This window comes from Pelodiscus sinensis, chromosome 3 (genome assembly GCF_052426305.1).
Source record: "Pelodiscus sinensis isolate ZL-2025 chromosome 3, ASM5242630v1, whole genome shotgun sequence".
In the NCBI taxonomy this organism is placed as follows: Eukaryota; Metazoa; Chordata; order Testudines; family Trionychidae; genus Pelodiscus; species Pelodiscus sinensis.
The window spans coordinates 161595166-161609322 of NC_143054.1; the positions used below are offsets into that span (position 1 = coordinate 161595166).

General features: G+C 45.3%; 1 protein-coding gene across 1 annotated transcript in view; it reads right to left on the minus strand.

Annotated features, from left to right (window-relative positions):
- Positions 1–14157, minus strand: part of LBH (LBH regulator of Wnt signaling pathway) — a 213409-nt gene that overhangs the window by 9325 nt on the left and 189927 nt on the right. The window lies entirely within an intron of this gene.

The window sequence follows — 14157 nt, forward strand, 5'->3', positions numbered from 1 at the left end:
AGAACCGGCTCGAGCCCCCACCCAGTAATCTGGGAAATTCATGCACCCCTGGGCATCTCTGAGAGGCAATGCTTCCCCACTCACAAGCACTGAGTCTGAGTGTAGTAAAGAAACATTTAATGAAACAGAGAGAGAAGTCATACGGCATTAACTTGGGGAAAACACCACAAACAGAGTTCATAACCCAAACATGAGCCAAGCCCCCACCCCAGCCAAGAATTGCCCGAAGTCCAAAGAGTCCGACACCCCAAAAGTCTTTGTCCCTGGTCCGTGCCACCCAGAGTCCCAAAGTTCACCCGCAAGGTTTCACCTCCCAACCTGGGTTGAAATGGGGGTGGGGGATAGGGGGCACCTTATACAAAACTTCGCCACGCTCCACCAGCTGTCTCATCCCATGCCACTGGACGCTCCGCTGGGCACCTGCCGCCCATCCACGCCACGCCGCTGATGGCCGCTCCTCGTCTGCTGCCGCTCCACGCCATCCCACTGGTGGCCGCTCCCCACCTGCCACCGCTCCACGCCACGCCGCTGATGGCCGCTCCTCGCCTGCCGCCACTCCACACCACGCCGCTGGTCACCGCCACTTCACTGGCTGCAATAGGTCTGGCTCTCAGCCAAACCAGTGATTTCAGCTCTCAGTGATTTCAACTCTTTAGCCACCAGCTGGGCTACCAAATGAATCCAGCTTTCACTGGACTAGCAAAAGAAAAGACTCCTCAGGGAATCTGCTTTAGGTCCATCTGTAAAACAAAGGGGGAAAGGTGCAGGCTGGGCCAGTCTTATAGCTCATACCTGGCAGGTGTGAAGCAGATTGACTCAAGTCCTTTAACCCTTTCCCCGAGCTCAGTTCACTCAACTCTGGAAGGGGGGAGGCTTGTTCTTCCGAGACCTCTTACCATGATGGTGGTGTCTCTCCTGCAAGCACTGGTGGCATGTTTTACAGTTCCCACATTTAGGAGTAGCATGATTAGTTACCCCCACAACAGTCCCAAATTATATACACTTCTCCACATTCCATTCCAACACTGACCTTCCATCAGCCCTGGCTGAATGGGATTTACATAGCCACACCTCGGATTCTCTCCTGAGCAGTATTTACATGTCAACAGTTAACAGTTAATTACCTTGCAGAGCTCAACAACTGTAGTGGGCACACCCACCCCTCCTTTTAGCTGGCTGATAGCAAGCAGCAGTTCAGCCCCTGCTTACACAATAAATAATAAGGTACTGGCTTCACCCCACAAACATAAAGCTTAGGGCTACGTCTACACTGCAGGCTTCTTGCATAAAAACTGTTTTATGCAAGAGTTCTTGTGCAAAAGGTCTTCCTCAAGAGCACATCCACACTGCCATGTGCTTTTGTGGAAGAGATGTGCTTTTGCACAAGAGCGTCCATGGCAGTGTGGATGCTCTCTTGCGCAAGAAAGCTCTGATAGCCATTTTAGCCATAGGGCTTTCTTGCACAAGAAACTCCTGTTGCCTGTCCACACTGCCTTCCTGTGGAAGAGCTCTTTTGCAAGAGGGCTTACTCCTCATGGGGAGAGGAATAACTCTTGTGCAAGAAGCCCTGTTTTCCGACACTTAACTGTAAATTTACTTGCACAAGAACACGCGTGCAATGTAGACACTGCAACTTTTTGCACAAGAACAGCTATTCTTGCACAAGAAGCCTGCAGTGTAGACGTAGCCTTGATGTCTTTGGCAATGCAGTGACACTGATTCAAAACAGAATGGCCATGACCATCCTCACTGTGCTGGATGCCTCCACTAGTGTAATCTGGTAGAATTTTTCTGGTGCCAATAAGGAAGATGCATATCTCTGGAGACAGTATAAGATTGTTATTCACTAGACCATGCATAGGAACAAACAATAAAATCCATTGTTTGTTGTACAACAGATCAAGTCACTGAAACAGGTGGTATAATGAATATACCAGAGTCTGAGAGCAATATGAGTCTAGTGCTTCTGCTATCAGATTAGAAAGGCATCTGCCAGTATATATGTGAAAGGCAGTACAATACAATAACTGAACATTTATTTAACTCTGCCCTGCACACAAACATCTGTTAAGAGAATATGGCTTAATTCAGGAATGTTTATTTGATTTCATTGCTATTAGACTCTCAGCAAAGGCAATAAAATCCTGCACTGCCTTTTTAAAAATAGTACAAAGATTTTACTCTGCAGTCCTCTTTGGTCATTTTAAATCTGTCCTGCTCCTGTTTTAAATACTAAGAAATTCCATTTGTCATGAATCATAGGATTGAGAAGTGGAAAAGACCTATTAAGTTCTCCATACCATCTCCCAGGCAATGCCAGGCAATGCAGGATTGTTCCTACAGTACATACATATTTTTAATGTTTTGTCCAATCAGATTTGAAAGGCAAAATTACAAAAGGGCTTCAAACCCAGTCTTCAAACCTGCATGTACAAATGCACAGCAATTAGACTTCTTACTACTCCTTACACAAGGCGTACACAAGACAGAATGTACAAATGCAAGGGGACAGGACACACAACAATCTGCAGGTGCAAGTTTTGAGGCTGTTTGTTTAGTTTTTTATTATCCTGGGCCTTACATCAGTCCTTTTAGGAGAATATTCACTATTGATCACACCATTAGAAAATTATTGATGGTCTTATGGGAACAGCATAAAACCATTCCTATGATTCTCTAAGGGTGCATCTACACAGGACTCTTATCTTAAAATAAACTACATAATTTGTGCTATGCAAATTGCATAGCTTATTTCAATGTTATTTTGAAATAAGGCGCTATTCTGAAACATCCTTTATCCCTTGTGCAATAAGTAGTATAGGGACCTTGGAATAGTGAGCCCATTATATTTCGATATAATGGGCTTGCTCTTAAGACACAGAATACCTCTGGTACCCCAAACTAGCTCCACTGTGTAGACATAGCCTAAATTATTGGCTATAAGAATGAAGAAAAAAGTGTGAGAAGACAGTTAATTCGGTTGCTGAATAAATGGATCGACTCTAATGAAACAGTTACTTTACATTTCAAGGCTCAGGATCCCAAAGAGCTTTAAAAATGATGGGCCAAATTCTGATCTGAAGTAGAACCATTGAAATTAATGGGAATCATTCCAGGCTGATGCTACTGTAAATAAGATTGGAATCTGGCACTTTGTCACAGGAGTGAATTTGTTGTCATCACTCACATGCAGCTCTTCTGACATGAAACGTGGTAGCAGTTTAACATTAAAAGGTCAAGATATTGGCCAGTACTAGAATGGGTTATTTCTTCAGAAATGTTATAGAAGGAAAAGTGCAACCTTCTTCAGAATGTAGGTAGTTACCTAGCTACCAATAGAGCTCTACCTTTCTCAGCTTGAGACATATGGCTGTATATCACCCTGAGATAGCAGAGAGATCAAAAGTCACAAACATCCTCTTTGATACCCGAGAGCCTGAATTTCAGAAAGATAAGGGAACAGCTGAGTCAATAGATAGTTGTTGTGCATTACAAGTGAAACAGTTACTAATATCGCAGGTCAGGTACTTCCAGAAAAGTCATATAATGAAAGTGGCAGATCATAGAGACTGGATCCTGTCAAAGGACCAGAAAAACTAATTTGAAACTAAGACATAAAAACATTAGCAAGAGATGCAGAAAACAATCACAGATACAGCAAGTTCATTAAGTTCAAGGGCTGGAGAGCCCCAGATAGAAGTATATAGGTGACTGGATTGTTATTGCCCAAGATCTATGACCTAGGTAAGGGCCTGAGAGGATAGTGAGAAAATGCAATTGAATTATTATAATCCCTTGAGGATACAGCACCATAACAGGAAGAGACGGGACAATGAAGTTGTTATTGCAGAAATTGTTTCTCAAAGTTACAGCCAGAAAAATAATAATGCTTTGCATTTGCATGGTGAATTTGGCCCAGGGATCTAAAAACACTTTCAAAAGGTGGGTAAATGTTATAGCATTATTTGACAGATGGGGAAATCTGAGGAATGGAGGGTTTAGGAGACTTTCCCAAGGTCATACAGTGAGTCAATAGTAGAACAGGGAACTGAACCCATGGGCTCCGGACCCCTCTAACTATTAGGCCACACTGCTTCCCAAATGTGCAAGTCTGTTGGATATAGGAAATTGGCATGTTAGCCAAAAGGTCAGAAACAAATAAGAGCGATTTCAAATTGATATGAGGTGGTTGGTAATGGACAGAAAAGCACATTAGTTTCCCAGGGTTTTATTACCTTTGCATGATGCACGTAAAGGTAGCCTATCCAAGTTTCCAGATATTATACTAATAAGAAAGACAAAGTACAACAAAGGACAAAGCAATCAAGCAATAATAATACAAAAGAAAAAAGGCATTTTGTTTAGTCATCTGAGCACATGCAGTGTGATTCACTGAATAACAAGCTACCGGAGGAAAAAGCAAGATAGTAAACATGTAAAGCCATGTCATGCAAAGGCAGTAAAGTGAGATAAAATAAGGACTTAGGAAAGAGAGATAGAAGCAAGGGCCACCAGTAGAATATAACCAGTTTACAACTACCTCAGAACTTCACTACTGAATTAATACCAGTCATAAGGGGGTTATTATCAGAAAACTTCTATCCATAAAGAACAGATCTGTGGCCACTAGCTTCTTTCACATAGCAATCCAACACCTATGCAGTGGTAACAGCTTTTGGTCACTACTGACATGTATTGGTCTAAGGTCAGCATCCCATATGCAACCATCTGAGCCATCCATTGCCCACGGAGAGAAATTAAAGGATGCTCAGAACTCAACAGCAGGCAACCTCCCCTACTTCCCTCTCCCTCCCAATGTCTCCTGCCCACTGAAAACAGCTGTTTCCTTTTGTGCAGGAGACTTCAAGAGAGAGGGGGAGGAGTGGTGACAGGGCACACACACGCTGGGGAGGTGATGGAAAGAGGCAGGAAAGAAGTGGGTGGGGATGGGGGTTTGGGGTGTAATGGGGGTGGGACTTGGGGGAGGGGTTAAGCACCCCTCAGTTAGAGGGGAAGCCAATGCCTATGGTCTGTCATTATCTCTGTGTAGACAGAGAGCTTCATCATTTGCCTTCAACTGATTCCATATCTTTTGCATGAGGGTGTGAATAACTACTCTCTCAGGCATTCTCACCTATCATACCTACTGTGTGCAGGGTAGGGACGCTAGAACAATTTGTGTAGTGGGGGTGCGGAGAGCCTTTGAACAAAACTGTAAGCCCTGTATATATAATGGAAACCACTTCCAGCTAGAAGGTGTAGAAATGTCCTCCACAGCCGTAGTTCCCACACTTACATTCAGCGTGAATGTAAAACCATTTTATCCATGGAACCCCAAATTCGGGGGTCGATGTTGTCTGTGTATCAGGCGATAACTAACAATGAGTCAAAATGTCAGATCCAAATCATCTTAACCGTTTGGATCCTGATGTGAAGCTGATAACAGAGAAAACATTCTGTATCTCTTCTTGGCACTAAGTAGGTTTAGGTGATAATGCTGATCCTGACCGATATGGGAATCATTAGTTAGTAATTGTTTATTTTATTTTTCTATTTCCATGTTTTATTCCAGGATCTCAAAGTGTTTAATAAGCACGAATGATTTCAATGTCATAATGTTGCAGCAAGATGAGTATTGTCCCTATATATGGATGGGTAAACCGAGGCACAGAGTGCTTACAGCCTACATTGTCAAAAGGCTTCATTAATTTAGGATGCCCAGCTTGAGACACCTAGATATTTGGTGGTGCTTACAACCTGCTAACCACCTGCAGCTCCAGATGTTATCTGCAAAGAAAACACTATAACCAGGCAAAGTGTAACATTCTTATTAATTTAGTTATTTACTTACTTATCAAAGGAGCTGTAGGAGTGACTTCAGTAGCAACTGCAGGTACTTAACACTTCTTAAAATCAGGTCCTTGTAACCTCAAGATGGACACTGATCAAAATGGAGTCCAGGGAAAGACCTAACTGATTGGCCTGTGGTCACAATGCCTAACTGATTGGCCTGTGGACCCAACAACCCTTGCCAACTTGTCGCCAGTATGGGTGCAGCAGTCCCCACCAGGTATAGCCACTCTCTGAAGAGTATTTCTTGGATCAGGAAAACAGCACACTGAAAACACGAAGAGCATATTTCCAAATCACTCTTCTGTATCTCAGTTTTTGAAGGGCCTTTGAAGCAGCCTCTCTGTGGGATTGGAGGGGAGCAATGATAAGACTAAAAAAGCTCCATCCATCTTCCCCCTCCCCCCATTTTAAGTCTGTGGCTTTTCTGGAAAAGCTATAAATGCAGCTGCTAGGAAGAATTGGTCCCTGGTTGTACAAAAATCTATCTTTGTTTGGTCAATGTCAATCTGACATCCTGAGCTGCTTTGAAAGCAGCTCTGCTTTAGCTCATCTGAGACAGGATCCTGTGTCCTGACTGAGGGAGACAGCACCAGCCAAGTGAGGTGCTGGGGGACTTTACAACTGCACATTGACTTCAGAAAAGGCATGTGGCTTTTTAAACATACTGCATTCTAAAGCAAAGCCAGCAGAGATGACATGCTGTGAGCAATAAACAATAAGCTTTGTCAGCACATCCAGAGGAAATGAGAATTCCCAAAGAGTGAATGATGAAATTTTAGCCAACATGGAGGGTTTGGACTGCATTATGGTAAGAGGCATATGTCTATTAGTGTGCTGAAGGGAAGGGCTGTTTTAATCTCTTCTAGTGCATTTTATTTTAACCTATTCCCCTATTAAAAGAGGCAAGCAATATTCTGCTCTCAATTACACACAGAGTTACCTCTAGATTTATAGTGGGGTAATAGACCTAAATCTTGGCTCCCTTGTCTCTTCAGCATCTCTCACCTTGAATATTGTATGTCACTAATGGATCTTCCCCACTGGAATTAATTCTTGTGAGAGGCACATATAAGCCTGAACCTGTCTAAACTGTGAAGCTCATTCCTCTCGCTTTCTCTAATTCACCATTTGCACTAATGGTGAGCCCTGTGTTCCTGGGCTTTTCTGAGTTTAATCTAAAGTCTAGTGAAGACTATGGGACTCTTGCTATAGACTTCAGTGAGCTTTGGATCAGACTCCTAGGCTAGGGCTTTCATTTTCTCCATCTCTGTCGTTTTGGGACAACACTGCAGAGAATATTGATTTTTCCCCTTATTTTGTGGAATATTAAGTGGGCCCAGTCCAAACCATGTGAAGTGTGTCCAGCAGCTGCAGGCATAGACACTGTATAAATACAAATAATCAATAATACAGGCAGTCCCCGGGTTACGTACAAGATAGGGACTGTAGGTTTGTTCTTAAGTTGAATCTGTATGTAAGTCAGAACTGGCGTCAGCCGCTGCTGAAACTGATCAGTTTCAACCGTGGCTGAATCTGGATGCCATTCTGACTTACATACAGATTCAACTTAAGAAACCCAGGCGCCCCAAGTCAGCTGCTGCTGAAACTGATCAGCGGCTGATTCCAGGAAGCCTGGGGCACAGCAACTGTGCCTCGGGCTTCCTGTAGTCAGCTGCTGGTCAGTTTCAGCAGCGGCTGACTTGGGGACGCCGGGGGCAGAGCAGCTGGGGTGCTGCTGGGTTGCTCCAGTAGCGCGGCTCCTTGGCGCTACTGGAGCAACCCAGCATTTCCCCAGCTGCTCTGCCCCATGCGTCCTGATTCAGCCGCTGCTGAAACTGACCAGCAGTGGCTGAATCAGGACGCCTAGGGCAGAGCAGCTGGGGTGCTGCCGGGTTGGTCCGGAGCGGCGCTGCGGGACCAACCCAGCAGCCCCCAGCTGCTCTACCCCAGGGGTAGGCAAGAAAAGCCTGATCTGCTGGGGGGGGGGGCACTAGCTGCACCCCCCACCCCAGCAGACAAGAAAGACGGGGGTGGCGGGACGCCCAAGTCCTCCACGGCTTTGCTCCATCTCCCTGATCTGCTGACCAGGGAGACGCGGAGCAAAGCCTCAGAGCACGCGGGCAGCGGGACAGTCCAGGCGCGCCGCGGCTGTCCCACTGCTGGCGTGCTCCGAGGCTTTGCTCCCCATTTCCCTGCTGGGAGACGGGGAGCAAAGCCTTGGAGCACGCCTGCAGTGGGACAGCCCAGGCGCGCCCGGGCTGTCCCGCTGCGGGCGTGTTCCAAGGCTTTGCTCCTGTCCCCCTGGTCTGCTGGGGGGGTCCAGAAAAGCTGCTGGACCCCCACTCCCCAGAGCAGACCAGGGACACCGGAGCAAAGCCGCCACCTGGGCGGCTTTGCTCGTTTGCCCGGGAGCAAAGCCGCTGCCTAGGCGGCTTTGCTCCTGGGCAAACGAGCAAAGCCACCCAGGTGGCGGCTTTGCTCCGGTGTCCCTGGTCTGCTGGGGGGGTCCAGCAGCTTTGCTGGTCCCCCCCAGCAGACCAGGGAGACCGGGAGAAGCTTTTCTCGCCCCGGAGGACACGGGTGGCGACCCGCCGCCCGTGAGCTCCGGGGCGAGAAAAGCCCCGTTCGTAAAAAAGGAGTCATATAAAAAATGGAAACTAGGACAACTAACAAAGGATGAATATAGGCAAGCAACACGGGAATGCAGGGGCAAGATTAGAAAGGCAAAGGCACAAAATGAGATCAAACTAGCTACAGGCATAAAGGGAAACAAGAAGACCTTTTATAAATACTTTAAAAGCAAGAGGAAGACCAAGGACAGGGTAGGCCCACTGCTTAGTGAGGAGGGAGAAGCAGTAACAGGAAACTTGGAAATGGCGGAGATGCTCAATGACTTCTTTGTTTCGGTCTTCACCAAGAAGTCTGGAGGTGTGCCTAACGTAGTGAATACAAGCAGAGAGAGGGTAAGTTTAGAAGATAGGATACACAAAGAACAAGTTAAAAATCACTTAGGAAAGTTAGATGTCAGCAAGTCACCAGGTCCTGATGAAATGCATCCCAGGATACTCAAGGAGCTGATAGAGGAGGTATCTGAGCCTTTAGCTATGATCTTTGAAAAATCATGGCAGACAGAGGAGATTCCAGAAGACTGGAAAAGGGCAAATATTGTGCCCATCTATAAAAAGGGGAATAAGAACAACCCAGGAAACTACAGACCGGTCAGTTTAACGTCTGTCCCAGGGAAGATAATGGAGCAGGTAATTAAGGAAATCATATGCAAACACTTGGAAGGTAATAAAGTGATAGGGAATAGTCAGCATGGGTTTGTGAAGAACAAGTCATGTCAAACTAATCTGATAGCTTTCTTTGATAAGATAACGAGCCTTGTGGATAAGGGAGAAGCGGTGGATGTCATATACCTAGACTTTAGTAAGGCATTTGATACGGTCTCTCATGATATTCTTATTGATAAACTAGGCAAATATAACTTAGATAGGGCCACGATAAGGTGGGTGCATAATTGGCTGGATAACCGTAGTCAGAGAGTTGTTGTTAACGGTTCTAAATCCTGCTGGAAAGGGATAACAAGTGGAGTTCCTCAAGGGTCTGTTTTGGGACCCGTACTGTTCAATATCTTCATCAATGATGTAGATATTGGGATAGAGAGTATGCTTATTAAGTTTGCAGATGATACCAAACTGGGTGGGGTTGCAACTTCTTTGGAGGATAGGGACATAATTCAAAATGACCTTAGCAAGTTAGAGAAATGGTCAGAGGTAAACAGGATGAGGTTTAATAAAGAGAAATGCAAAGTGCTCCACATAGGAAGGAACAATCAGTTCCATACATACAAGATGGGAAGCGACTGTCTAGGAAGGAGCATGGCGGAAAGGGATCTAGGGGTCATAGTGGACCACAAGTTGAATATGAGTCAACAGTGTGATGCTGTTGCAAAAAAAGCAAATATGATTCTAGGTTGTATCAGCAGGTGTGTTGTAAGCAAAACTCGTGAAGTCATTCTGCCGCTCTACTCTGCACTAGTTAGGCCTCAGCTGGAGTACTGTGTCCAGTTCTGGGCGCCACATTTCAAGAAAGATGTGGAGAAATTGGAAAGGGTACAGAGAAGAGCGACAAGAATGATTAAAGGTCTAGAGAACATGACCTATGAAGCCAGGCTTCATGAACTGGGCTTGTTTAGTTTGGAAAAAAGAAGATTAAGGGGGGACATGATAGCGGTTTTCAAATATCTAAAAGGGTGTCACAAGGAGGAAGGAGAAAATTTGTTCCTCTTGGTTTCTGAGGACAGGACAAGGAGTAATGGGCTTAAAGTGCAGCAGGGGAGGTTTAGATTGTACATTAGGAAAAAATTCCTAACTGTCAGGGTGGTCAAATATTGGAATAAATTGCCAAGGGAGGTGGTGGAATCTCCCTCTCTGGAGATATTTAAGAACAGGTTAGATAGACATCTGTCAGGGATGGTGTAGACGGAGCTTGGTCCTGCCTTGAGGGCGGGGGGCTGGACTCAATGACCTCTCGAGGTCCCTTCCAGTCCTATTATTCTATGATTTTATGTAAGTTCGGATCGGATGTAAGTCGGATCCGCATAAGTCAGGGACTGCCTGTAATAACAAATCAATGAAATTCCCTTTCTATGGGCTCCAAGCATACTGAATAACCTAGATATCCATCTTTGTGTGCACATGAAATTCTACTTAACTTTTTTTCCTGATCCAAAATATGAAATATGTGTAACTTTGATCATGCTCTCCAGTAAAATGCAGCCATTCATCCTCGTTCTGTTTTAAGAAAAAGGCTTTCAATTCCATTATGCAGTGAATATATATACACCAGTATTCTGCTAAAGCTAACATGTTCCTCTGGCGTTTCAGGCATGTTTTTGTCATAAATTTATTTTACATGTGCCCAAGAAGAATAACATCTTGTTGCATCATGTAAGAAAATACCATATTTCTTCCCTGTTTCTCATTTCCAATCGGTAAAAGAAGGAATTGAACAAAGACAAAAGGCCTGTCGTTACATAGAAGAATTCAACCCACAAAGCAATTACATGCAGGAGTCTCATCTTAAAAGGCCAAGGTCAAATCATTTTCATTTTTTCCCCTTTTAACCATACCTGTTTATTATATTTCCTTTTTCAAAGCATGACAATATTTTCCATTTCCTCCACAAATTGCTTTTGTCTTTTTCGCCTTTTGGCAATTTATTTTTGGATGGAGATTAAAATTAGCATTGCCGTTTCACTGAATGAAAGCAGCATCTTCAATTTCTGTAACAGTTTTGTCTACAGCATCAACTTGTCCGTGCTATGATGTGCCCTAAAAGTACACAACAGTAAAGGGCCAAAGACTTCCCCTTGCCCTACCGGTGCTGCAGGTCTGGGCTGCTTGCTGTGTCACACAGTGATATTTATTACAAGGATATTGAATTATTAAAGGAGTATTCTAAATCTTCAGTAAGAGAGCACTACTCTTGCATTTCTTGCTCCCTCCCCCATCTCCTTCTCCCATGTTTGAAAGAAGCAAGCCCCTTGACTGCTCTTATCACACCCACCACTCTAATAGTGGAACATAGCTGCAGAGAGTTGATGGTACAGAGAGGGCCTTTTGCAATTCCCAACAAGAAGTCCGATTGCGCCTATAAAACCCAAGAATTGTATTCCATATTCTTGAGCACCTTCTACTGGCACCTTCTCTGTCAACTGTTATGTACAGAGACTCTGAAAACCCAAGTCTGAACCTCCATATTATCTGATTTTCTTCCTTGTACCTCAGCATGAGATCCATGCTGCAGATGGCATGTAACTCATGCTGGGGGACAAAAAACGGAGTTCAGATAATGCGGAGGTATGGCTAACAGAGAAGAGCCAGGACTGTGAGGAAGAGGAAGACGAACCCCCTGCTGCAGGGGAGGCCACCCTGCTGCTGAAGGCCTGCTATGGCAGTGCAAGAAACCCTTCTCCATTCTGCCTTAAGTGCCGGAGCTAGGAGTGCTGCACCCCTGGCTGGAAATGGTTTCCACTGTATAGCGAGCTTACAGTTTGGGTCAATGGTCCTAGCACCCCCACTATAAAATCTGCTCCAGCACCCTTGAGCCCCAGTCATGCTGCCACAGAAATGAGAGTGGGTCTGTGACAGCAGAGCTCTCCCTGTGCTGTTGCTGGCCTGGTGACACCCTATCCCAGCAGGTACAAGGTACAGGGGAGGCTGTCATTTCAGCAGTGCGTTCTCTGCTCTGCCCCTCCAGGATCACAGCCTCACCACTGCAGGAAAGAAGCTGAGAACCTAGAAGGCAGAGCAGGGATGACCCCTGCCCCCCTGAGAATACAGTGCAGGCTGCATCCCTCTTCAGCCTTGCTGTTAGAAGCTGAGCAAGGCAAAGCAGAGAGAGATCCCTAGTCAGGGCTGTGAGGAGAAAAAGGATGAACCAGTAGCAAGGCCGCCCCATGCTGAATGGCTCCTGCCATCTCATGTGTTCATACAAAATCCACATCAATTGCCTCCCCCCATGCTATTCCAATAACTGCAGGTATATTGTAGAGACAGAGCACTCTCATAATAATGTGGAGATATACCTATCTCATAGAACTGGAAGGTCATTGAGTCCAGTCCTCTGCCCTCACAGCAGGACCAAGTACCATCCCTGACAGATCTGCCCCAGATCCCAAAATGGCTGCCTCAAGGATTGAACTCACAACCTTGGGTTTAGCAAGCCAATGCTCAAACCACCAAACTAGCTCTCCCCCCATAATGATATCCCACCTATTAGACCATTCCCCTCATGAGCACCTCCCATTTTACACTGTCACCACTTCTAGCTCCATGCCACTCCTCTCTTGACCCATTCTCATCTTCTGAAGCAACTTGGTCAGGCTGGGAACTGTGAGGCGGGTAAGGTGGGGACAGGGAAAGAGGCAGAAGAGGCAAGTCCCAACCTGCTCCACTTAGCAACCATAAATACTCCTACCTCAGCACATGGCTCTTAGCAGAAGCTGATAAAACCTAGGAAACTAGTCAGCTGCAAGCACTGGAACTCTTCTGACAGGTGGTTAATGGCATCAAAAAGGACCAGGTTCAAAATATCTCCAGTCACCTCCTGACAGCTAAACTCAAGCCTCTACCCAGAAACCTAGGACCATTAAGAACACACCCCAGGTGCCATTACCAGGCAGGACTTCCCTACTTGCAAGCATCCCAGCTGTGTCATCTGAAGAAGTAGGTTGTTCCTACGAACACTCATGATACCTTCTACATGTTGGCTACGTCTAGACTGGCATGATTTTCCGCAAATGCTTCTAACAGAAAAGTTTTTCCGTTAAAAGCATTTGCGGAAAAGAGTGTCTAGATTGGCATGGACGCTTTTCTGCAAAAGCACTTTTTGCGGAAAAGCATCCATGCCAATCTAGACACGGTTTTGCGCAAGAAAGCCCCGATTGCCATTTTCGCCATTGGGGCTTTTTTGAGCAAAACAGTTTTTAGCTGTCTACACTGGCCCTCTTGCACAAAAACATTTCCAGAAAAAGGCTTTTTCCTGAACGGGAACGTCAAAGCATTTGCGCAAGAAGCACTGATTTCGGACAGTAGAACGTCAGTGCTTTTGCGCAAAATCAAGTGGCCAGTGTAGAAAGCTGGCAAGTTTTTGCGCAAAAGCAACTGCTTTTGCAGAAAAACTTGCCAGTCTAGACGCAGCTGTTTTGTTAGTCTTTAAGGTGCTACTCAACTATTTGTTGTTTTTTAAGTTTTAACAGAAACCATTATTAGTGAACAGGGCATAGTGTCAGAAGTTTGGGAAACAAAGCAACAGAATATCTGTGCACATAGAGAGTAAAATACCTCCCCTTTCGATAACTTCAGCCACAACCCATTGAACTGCCTTCTCAGCTATCAAGGAGAACATCCCTTTCACCACCTCACCCATCCCCTGGTCCCCATATGCAGGGCCCTACTACATTCACGGTCCTTTTTGGTCAATTTCATGGTCATAGGATTTTTAAAATGGTAAATTTAATGATTTCAGCTATTTAAATCTGAAATGTCACGGTATTTGTAATTGTAGGGATCCTGACTCAAAAAGAAGTTACAGGGGATTCACATGGTTATTGTATGGGGGTTACAGTTCTCTTACTCTTACTTCTATGCTGGCTGCAGAGCTCAGCAGCTGGAGAGTGGTGGCTGCTGGCTGGAATCCCACCTCTGAAGGCAGAGTCACTGTCAGCAGCAGTGCAGAAGTAAGGCTGGTGTGGTATGATATGCCACACAGCTCTGAAGTCAACACAGAAGTAAGGCT